The sequence below is a fragment of the Solanum stenotomum genome, chromosome 2, assembly GCF_019186545.1.
Source record: "Solanum stenotomum isolate F172 chromosome 2, ASM1918654v1, whole genome shotgun sequence".
NCBI classification, from domain to species: Eukaryota; Viridiplantae; Streptophyta; class Magnoliopsida; order Solanales; family Solanaceae; genus Solanum; species Solanum stenotomum.
This window is the reverse complement of record NC_064283.1, coordinates 52,565,604-52,576,490: the sequence shown is the minus strand read 5'-3', so window position 1 is coordinate 52,576,490 and position 10,887 is coordinate 52,565,604. Positions and strand designations below refer to the sequence as shown.

The following is a 10,887-nucleotide window of genomic DNA, read 5'->3' as shown; positions in this document are numbered from 1 at the left end:
CAACAAATCAACAATATGATATTGTAATTGATAAAAAAAAAACAAGACAAAACAGATAAACCAACTTCATAATTCTCTAATCCAAGGCAATGGACACTTGGAGGTGGTAGTACACTTGAGGACTACAGTGACATGATGTAAAAGAAAATACCTAACTATTCTGAAGGATGACATACTTGGAGATAAAGAGAGTCCTCTAGACATATAGTACCCCTTTCATAAAGCCAAATCCACCTACTAAGATTCCGGTTAGCAGTTAGGTAAAGAAGACGAATGCATTCAATTATTCCATCAAATTCTTAGTGTTTTATGTAGAACATCATATAAATGAACCTAATTTTCAGATACATTGATCTCCTCACCCACAACCCATTTGAGATTTCTGTACCTAAAACATTCAATTACTGGTTAATGGAGTTTTCTTGTCTTCATTGGAAGAAAGGAAACTATCCAACAAAAATAATCCTCCAGCCATCAAAACTTTATCAACATCATTTACTAAAAACTCTAATTTTGAAGGGCATCCATTGTTGCTATCATCCAACACATTTTCTGCATGAATCAAATCAAACACATTATTATGAAAATGGAATCGATGATCTGAACTTAAATACAATGGGAAAACACCCATTGCAACAATGAATTCATTGAATGGGACATCAACATTCAAGGTAGTTGTAACTACAGTCACATTCCTTTCATCCACTGTAGCTGCAAATGTACAGATCCCTCTCCAACATCAAATAAAGGGAAAAAGGACGAATTTACCCCCGAACTTTGATAAATGGTACGTCTATATCCTCCGTTATACTTTGCGTCCACCTAAGTCCCTGCCGTCCAATTATCGGTACACACATGCCCCTCTCACTAACAGACCCCTCATTCTGTACACGTGTCTTAATCCTAATCAACTACCCGTTTGACCATTCTTTTAACCCATAAACTAACAACCCGCCCCATAAACCCAATAACCCACCCGATTCCCTCTAAAATTTCCTAAGTCACTTAAAAGACCCAAAACTAACAACCTGATATTTGTTGACCTAACCCAAAAATTGAAATCTGAAATAACCTATCAAACTATCTGGTCATAATATTGCATCCCCATTAGGTCAAAATGTAACCCAAACCTATACATACAAACTCAATTTTGGAGATTGGAGATATTGTAAATTTGAAAAAGAAAAGAAAAGAAAAAGACTTAGTGCAGAGCACTGAATATTTAGAGCTCTCCCAATTGATTTCCAGTTTCTTTTGTGAAACTTCAAATGCGCTTTCTTTCATGGCGTAAAGCCAAACACTTGACTGTTAATAAGCCCAAATGTCGAATTTGTTGTTCTTCAACAACCACTTTTCCCGCAGTCTTTCAAGACAAAATTCACATTACTCGAAAAGAATTGTCTAAATTGCTACACCAATGCCCACCTAAATCTCAACTAAAGCAAATAAATGCCCAAATACTCACACAAGAACTCTCATCAACTGCTTCTTTAGTTAATTCTCTGATTCACTGTTATCTGCATATCAAGGAAGTTACCTCAGCAAGATTTCTGTTTCTTCACTATCCTTTGCCTTCACCCCCGATTCTAATATGGAATCTGATGATCAGAGGATACTGCAAACTCCAAAATTCTTCAGAAAGTTTCTGTCTTTTTCGCCAACTCTTGAATTTAGACCACCCCATTCGGGTTTTTCCGGACGAGTACACGTTCACTTTTATTGTAACGTCATGTGCCCATCAAAAATCAATTGTACATGGAAAAATTGTTCATGGGTTGGTGGTGAAAAATGGGCTTGAATCAAACTTATATGTGAGCAATTCGTTGATTAGTATGTATTCGGTTTTCAAGATTACAGATGATGCATACAAAGTGTTTGATAGAATAACTGAAAGAGATGTGTTCTCTTGGGCTAGTTGTAATGTGGGCATGCAAATAATGGTGAGATGTATCAAGCTTGTAAAATTTTTTATAAGATGCCAGTGCGAAATGATGTTTCTTGGACTGTTATTATATCTGGTTTTTGCTGGAAATGGAAGGTATATGGATGTACTTTTCTATTTGAATGAAATGTTAGGCTCCATTGTGGATAAGGTACTTAGGAAATTTTTAGAGGGAATCGGGTGGGTTATTGGGTTTATGGGGCGGGTTGTTAGTTTATGGGTTAAAATAATGGTCAAACGGATAGTTGATTAGGATTAAGACACGTGTACAAAATGAGGGGTCCGTTAGTGAGAGGGGCATGTGTGTACTGATAATTGGACGGCAGGGGCTTATGTGGACGCAAAGTATAGCGGAGGGCATAAACGTACCATTTATCAAAGTTCGGGGGTAAATTCGTCCTTTATCCCTCAAATAAAATTCTAATTTCTCCATCATTTTCCAACATTGCTAGAACATTATCAATTAAAAAACATTTTCCCTCTACCACCCTTAACATATCTCGACTCTCATACACCCCCACTACTTACTATATCAAAACAACTAGCACAAATCTCCATTACGTTTTTTAACATTCAAATAAGATGAATTCTTGCAACCAATACCTGTCTATCTATAAATATTTTCATTATAATTTTTCCAAAGCAAATCTGGAAAATAAAGTAAACCAACCTTTGGAATTGTCTTTGCAAAGCACCTTTTTCTTGGCAATGCCTCACAGCCACTAAAAAGTAGTTTTTTTTTCAAAGACTCCAATGATGACGGCAATGCCCATTAACCCTATAATTCAAAAATCGAGAAACAAAATCCACAAATTTTACACAAGAATTTTCTATAGAAGCCACATTTTCAATGATTCCAACTCTTGAATCTTTACCCAAAGGAAGCAAATGGGGTTTCAAGAAATTTCTCACTTAAGTTGGAATCTTGGAACTAGAAAGATCAAAACTTTCATACCTTAAGTGCTCTACTACAAATATACAACCTCTTGGTAGATACCCTCTGAAACGAACCCGAATTCCCAATACATGTTAAAGAATGACAAATGTCCCACATCGGTGATTAATGAGATAGGTGGACTCCTTATAAGGCTTGGGCAATCCTCCTCCCTTTGAGCTAGCTTTTGGGGTGTGAGTTAGGCCCAAGACCTAATTTAACATGGTATCAGAGCAGGGCCCGTCACACCCGATGTTGGGGCCCCCAAAATCAAAATTGCCCACGCACCAGATGCTAAGCACTGGGCGTGAGGTTGGGTGTTAAAGAATAACAAATGTCTCACATCGGTGATTAATGAGATGGGTGGACTCCTTATATGGCTTGGGCAATCCTCCTCCCTTTGAGCTAGCTTTTGGAGTGTGAGTTAGGCCCAAGACCTAATTTAATAATACAGATACATAAACATTATATTCATTGATAACCAAATTATAATAACAACACTTGAATTACAAAGAGAAATACCGAAATAACAAGTAACTAAAGATAAAGATAAGAATGGAGATGAGAAGTTAAGATTCTAGAAAGAAGATGAGAGGAACAAACGGTTTCTTCATAATACGCATAACTCTTTTGTCTAATCCCTAATCCTATTTAACTGATTGATAATTGGGCCTGGATCCCAAATAAAACTCTCTAGTATTTTACTCGTCCCAATAATCCCATCTAAATCAGCCCCATTCACGACTTCTAACACATAAGCACATACAAAGTCTACTTGATTCACAACACCCTCTTTTTGAAGGGAAAATTATATATAATAACAAACTATTAATTCAAATTAAATGTTATAAATATACTTTGATTTAATTGTACCCTATAGCAAACTATTGCTATTTTCGTCACTCTCCTTGGTGGAATCTCGCTCACCACTCTCGTTTGGTGGCAGTTTCGCTTGCCTCTCTCGCTTTTATACAAACACAAATGTATAAAATGCGTTTGTGTTTGTATAAAGCGAAAGGAAATTGTATATATACATATATTTTCGTTCCCCTCTCTCCTTTCTCCCAAATCTCGCTCGCCACTCTCCTAAATCTCGCTCGTCTCTCGTGCTTATACAAACATAAACGAAATGTATAAATTGCGCTTCTATTTGTATAAAGTGAGAGAAAATTGTATATACACATGCAAATACATATATCTTCGTCCTATACACTTATAATTATACAATACAAATATTTCTCTGCCCAGTTTTCTTTTGCATTTCTCTCTTTCTCATTTTATACATACACCGATTATACAATTGATCTTTTGTATACAACTGCTTTCTTTTGTAGATATATAGCGAATTATACAACTGTTTTCTTTGTATATGTATAGCGAATTATACAACTATTTTTTTTTTGTATATATATAGCGAATTATACATATATATGTTTGCTATGGAGCGCAATTATGCAAACTTTATTATAGAATGCAAATATGAATTTTGTGTTTGCTATATGTGAAAGTTGCTCCTTTTTGAAAATGTTAATTTTCTTCTACTAGAACAGATTGATAATCATGTAGAGAGTATTTGAAGGAGAAGAGAAGATATTTTCATATATGTAAAATGCCAAGTACACATCATTTTATACATTCAACTACAATGTTGTATTGTTATAACTAACTTTCTACGGTAAAGTTAGTTATAACTAGTTGCAGTCTATTAACTAACTACACATCTAATCACTAACTAATCTTCTATTTATTTAATACTCCTCCTCAAGCTAGGATGGAAGACATCAAGAACTCCTAGCTTGGAAAGAAGATTGTGATGTTGTACTGTCCCTAATCCTTTTGTAAGTAAATCTTCCAACTGTGACTTGGTTCCAATATGCTCAGGCTTGATCAGTCCATCTTTGAGCTTCTCTCTCACAAAATTACAATTTATCTCGATGTGTTTGGTTCGTTCATGAAACATTGGGTTAGAAGCAATTTGCATAGCAGCTTTGTTGTCACACCATAGTTTGACTGGAGTGATTATGTCAACTTTTAGATCCTTCAGCAACCCTACTAACCATATAATTTCTGATACTGCCCCTGCCATACTCATGTATTCTGCTTCTGTTGAGCTTCTACTCACTATATGTTGTTTCTTTGATTTCCATGAAACCATACACTCCCCAAGCATGATTATATATCCTGTTATTGACCTTCTTGTGTTGGGGCATACTGCCCAATCTGAATCACAGAATGCTGTTAAGCTTGTGATTGATCCTTTCTTCAGCAATATTCCTTGTCCAGGTGCCCCTTTCAAGTATCTAAGAACTCTTAGTGCTGCATCCCAATGTAACCTTTTTGGATGTTGCATGAATTGACTAAGAACCTGAACTGCAAAGCAAATGTCAGGCCTGGTGATTATCAAATAAATCAGTTTCCCTATCAGGTGCTGGTAGCTATACACATCAGTTAGGATAGGATCATTCACATTCCCAACCATTGAATCATATTCTACAGTAGTAAGCCCTATGTTCATCTCCATTGGAGTAAATGCTGGTTTAGCTCCTCCTAATCCAGCTTTGGATAAAAGTTCCAAAGTGTACTTCCTTTGATTGAGTAATATCCCCTTGTCTGACCTTAATATCTCAATCCCTATGAAGTATCTGAGTTGTCCTAGATCTTTCACCTTAAATTTGTTGTGTAGAGTCTTTTGAGCATCATCAATTAGAGCTTGGGTATTTCCTGTAATCAGTAAATCATCAACATATACAAGAATTATCACTATATCAGACCCTGAATGTTTTGTAAACGGAGAATGAACATGTGAACTCTGTACATAACCTGCTTCTAGTAAAGCAGTGGTCAATTTTATATTCCATTGCCTAGAAGCCTGTTTCAAACCATACAAAGACTTGATCAGTTTGCACACTTTAGTCTCCCCCGTCTGTGAAAACCCTGTGGTAAGGACATATAAACATCTTCATATAGATCACCCTGTAGAAAGGCATTATTGACATCCATATGAATCAAAGGCCAATCCTTTGAGGCTGCAATAGTTATGATTATTCTCACTGTCACCATCTTTGCAACTGGTGAAAAAGTCTCATGATAGTCTAACCCTTCCTTTCGATTATACCCTTTTGCTACCAACCTTGCTTTGTATTTTTCTATGGACCCATCAGCTTTATGCTTAATCTTAAACACCCATTTAGAACCAATTACATTCTTTCCTGGTGGTAAGTCAACTATCTCCCAAGTTTGATTACTCTCTAATGCAGCAATTTCATCAGACATAGCTGCAACCCATCTATCATCCTCAGATGCTTCACTAAAAGAAGTAGGCTCAAATGGTTGTGAGAAAGTACCCAAGTATGCTTGGTAAGGGGTGGCTTAGTATGTCTAGGGGGTCTGGTCTTGAGTGGAATAACTGGTTGGGGTTCTGGTGTGACTGTATGGCCTTCATATGTGGAACAACTTCAGTGACTTCATTTGTGACATCAGGAACTGCAACAGTCCCTATGTTATTCTCTACACTTAACTCGGTAAAATGATCTGCATCTGTTGTGTCTAATATAACATGCTCTATATGCTCATTGACAGAAGTAGGAATCAAGTCTGATTTGGCTAACTCAAACATATCAAACTCTGCAGGCAATGCCTTAGTTTGTAAAGGAAAAATGTCCTCTCTAAATATAACATCTCTACTCACAAATAAAACCTTTTCAATTAGATCATATAACCTGTACCATTTCTGATTCTCAGAATATCCTAGGAACAGTGACTTCCTAGCTCTAGGTGCAAATTTGTCCCCTTTAGGTAATCTAGTTGCATAACACAAGCAACCAAATACGCTTAAATGACTAACTCCAGATGGCTTCTGATGCAACATTTCATAAGGTGATCTCCCTTTTAACACATCAGTAGGCAACTTATTGATCAGATATACAGCAGTCCTAACACACTCACCCCAGAATTGAATAGGAAGTAAGCTTTGAAACCTTAATGCCCTGGCCACTTCTAATATGTGTCTGTGTTTTCTTTCTACTGTACCATTCTGCTGAGGAGTGTAAGCACAACTACTGTGATGTATTATACCATTTGAAACAAGCAATTCAGTAACTGAAGAATTAAAGTACTCAGTTCCATTGTCAGATCTTAAAATTTTCACAGACATTGCAAACTGATTCTTTATTAAAGTAATGAAATCCTTGAGTACTACAATGACTTCACTTTTAGAGTGAATGAGACAAAGCCAAGTGTATCTACTGTAGTCATCTACTATAGTGACAAAGTAATGCTTCTTGTCAAAAGTAGGTTGTTTGTAGGGTCCCCAAACATCAACATGAACTAATTCAAATGCTCTAAATGTTTTGCTTTCACTAACTGGAAACTTTAGTCTATATTGTTTAGCTAAAGGGCAAATCTCACAGTTGTGTTGTACATTTCTGTTTGAGAGATGCTTTAATGACTGAATATTCTGCATCACACCTGTTGAAGCATGTCCTAGCCTTAAGTGCCATAGCTTCGTGTCTCCATCTTTATTCTCAGCAACCATAGCATGCATTGCTAGCTTTATTTGATTCTTTAATATGTATAGCCCTTCCTTTTCTTTACCAATCCCCAATACCTTGCCATCATAAAGTCCCTGAAACACACAAAAGTCAAGGTAAAAGGAAACTGAACATGCTAGTTCCCTGGTTAGTTTCGAGACTAATAGCAGACTAAACTTGAAGTCTGGTGCATGCAATACATTCTTAAGTTCATGCCCCTCTAAGACCTTTGTGATCACAATATTCATGATATTACATCTATTTCCTGTAGGCACCTGGACTCCATCAGTATTAGTGTCTTGTATTCTTCTACTAACAATTAATAATTCCTCATTAGGTGTAATATGATGTGTGGCTCCACTATCAATAATCCATTCACAGACTTGATCTGTTTGGGAATCTAAGAAAGCAATACCTGACATGTTAGCAACATAGTCTGATGTTCTTGCCTTATCCATCCTATTCACCAGATCCTCATATTGAGATGATGGCATCTGATTCTCAGTAGCCTTTGTGAAGTCATCAACATTCCTAGTGAAATGTGCATTTGGCTTGACATCAAATTTGAAACCCTCAGTTCCTCTCCTTTTATTGAAACCATCAGATCCTTTCCTCTTGCTTTGAAAATCTGGCGGATAGCCTACCAACCTGTAATAGTCAGCCTTAAAATGCCCTTTGAATCCACAGTGATCACATATTGTACCTGGTGGCACAAATTTCTTTGGTTTAGGTCTGCCTCCTTGAGTTCTTCCTGCTAAGAGTGTTAAAGGATCTCTTGTTTTGTCCAAAACTCCTAGTGTTCTCTGACTTTCCTCTTGTGCTGTTACTGTATATGCTTCATTGACAGTTATAACAGGCTTCCTAGCCAAGATACTACTCCTAATATGACCAAAGCTTTCATTTAATCCCATTAGGAATTGCAGCAATCTTTGTGACCTCAAATGCTCCACATACTTAGCTAAATCCTCACATGCACACCCAGGTGACGGGATCATCACATCCAATTCAGCCCATAAGTCCCTCAATTTTGAATAGTATGAAGTCACATAGTCAATACCTTGTTTGAGAGCTGCAATTTCAAACCACAAATGATAGATTCTGGTGAGATCTGATCTATCGAACCTTTCCTCAAAATCTGCCCAAACCTTCTTTGCATTTGAAGCATATATTATCCCTGGTAGAAGTTCACCTGTAACAGTGCTCACAATCCATGATAACATGATCGTGTTACACTTCTCCCATTGTTCTTCTAGTACTTCTTTATAAGATGTTTTCGCACAAGATCCATCAACGAATCCAAGTTTTCCTTTTCCTCTGAGAGCCAATTTCATTGATCGACTCCACAGAGCATAGTTTTCTGGCCCTGTTAGTTTGATTGGCACCAAAACAATTCTAGGAGCATCTGAAGCTTGGAGATACAATGGATGATTGTGATTTAGGGTTGTAACTTCATTCTCGGTTGCCGATGCAATTTCGTTTCCCATCATTCTGGATTGATTTTGAAGCTTCTTCTACAACTTCATAATCCTTATCTATCTTCTACGCAGATCAATCCCTCACGATCTGGGCTCTGATACCATGTTAATTTTCTTCTACTAAAACAGATTGATAATCATGTAGAGAGCATTTGAAGGAGAAGAAAAGATATTTTCATATATGTAAAATTCCAAGTACACATCATTTTATACATTCAGCTACAATATTGTATTGTTATAACTAACTTTCTACAGTAAAGTTAGTTATAACTAACTGCAGTCTATTAACTAACTACACATCTAATCACTAACTAATCTTCTATTTATTTAATAGAAAGCACACACTTGTTTCCTCAAACAATAATGATGAGTTTTCACACGGTAAGATTAACGATCAGACCTTAAAAACAAAGAAATCCACAAAAGAAACGAACCAAAATTTAATCTAATACTTGTAATAATACACTAACAGGCCAGATTCGAGTATACATTTTATATTGGAAAGTGAACAAAGCGGTGCAAACGAGAAATTACAAAAAAATTACAAAGTACTAACCTTTTATGTTCGGATTGCAGAATCTTACTCTACAGAGAAGATGATGAAGAGACGAACTGATTCAGCTGAGTGAAATTCAGTCCTCTGTTCTGAAAAAAGAGAGAAAAAAGTGCAGAACTTTTGCCGCGCATATTTTGGAAAATTTTAGTCTAATTTCAAAATTAGCCCATAATGTACGGATATACTAAAACCTAAGAAGATGGTTCTTGTCACTATTTTTCTCTTTTATTCCTTTTTTGGTTAATTAAAATATTTGAGAGATAGTATTGACTTAATAATAAAGCAAACTTAAACTTAATTGAGATATTATACTATACAAAATAAAAGACAAAATCAAAAGAATAAATTTCTTAAATAGCCGCTCATGTTTGGAAATTTGTCAAATAATACACTTTTATTTCATTTAGGATCATAATATAACTCAACTATTGTTATTTTTCTCAAAATATACTCTATCTCTTAGAGCCCATTTGGATTAGCTTAAAAAAGTAGCTTACAAAATGACTTTTTAAGTGAAAAAATAAAAAGTAGAGGAAAACCTACTTTTGATTTTTTTGACTTATTTTTAGTCATTTAAAACTTAAAGTCATTTTTGACTTTGTCAAACACTTCATAACTTATTTTAAGTCATTTTTTTACTTATTGTAAGGTTTTTTTTATATGTGACAAACACCTCCAGAAGTCAAAAACTGACTTAAAAGTAAACTAGATCAACTTTTAAGTCAATCCAAACACCCTCTGTCCAAAAGGACAAATATATTGATTCAAACTCCAGATATTTTATATTTTTAATTTTATTTTAGATTCAAATTTTATGCTAATACAAAAAAGTTTATCTTTGTATTTAAGTTAGAGCAAGTTGATAAGGTTGAAAGAATATATCAAAATAGGAATCTTTTAAATAAGGGAAAAAGCTCAAATATGTCATCGAACTTTGAGAAGACTCATTTATGTCATCTATTAAAAATTTAGCTCATCTGTACCATTTCCGTTTGAGAAAAGGATCATCTATGTCATTATTTGTTAACTAAAATAACATAGATGAACCAAACTTTTAACGGATGGCATAAATAAGCTTTTTCTCAAAGTTTAATGGTATATTTGAGCCTTTTTTCTTTAAAAATAATTTAATTAATGACGCTGCCGAATCATAATTGATGTCGTGTAAAAATGGTTTTGCAAAACCAAAACTATTTTTCATTAAAAAATAATGGCATGGATGAGCCTTTTCTTAAACCGAAATGGCATAGATACGCCAAACTTTTAACGGGTGGCATAGATATGTCTTTTTTCAAAATTCGATGATATATTTAAGCCTTTTTTCCTTTAAATATTACGTGTTAGAACTCTTAGAGGATGAAATCTATAGTTCAATTTCGATATGATTTTTTTTTTTTGTAATTTTGTTAGTAAAATAGTTTGTGACTAATTAGTTTGTAAATTTATTTACT

General features: G+C 35.2%; 1 pseudogene; it reads right to left on the bottom strand.

Annotated features, from left to right (window-relative positions):
• Positions 1–291: 291 nt before the first annotated feature.
• LOC125856094 (probable methyltransferase At1g29790) lies at positions 292–2,896 on the bottom strand (annotated as a pseudogene).
• Positions 2,897–10,887: the final 7,991 nt, after the last annotated feature.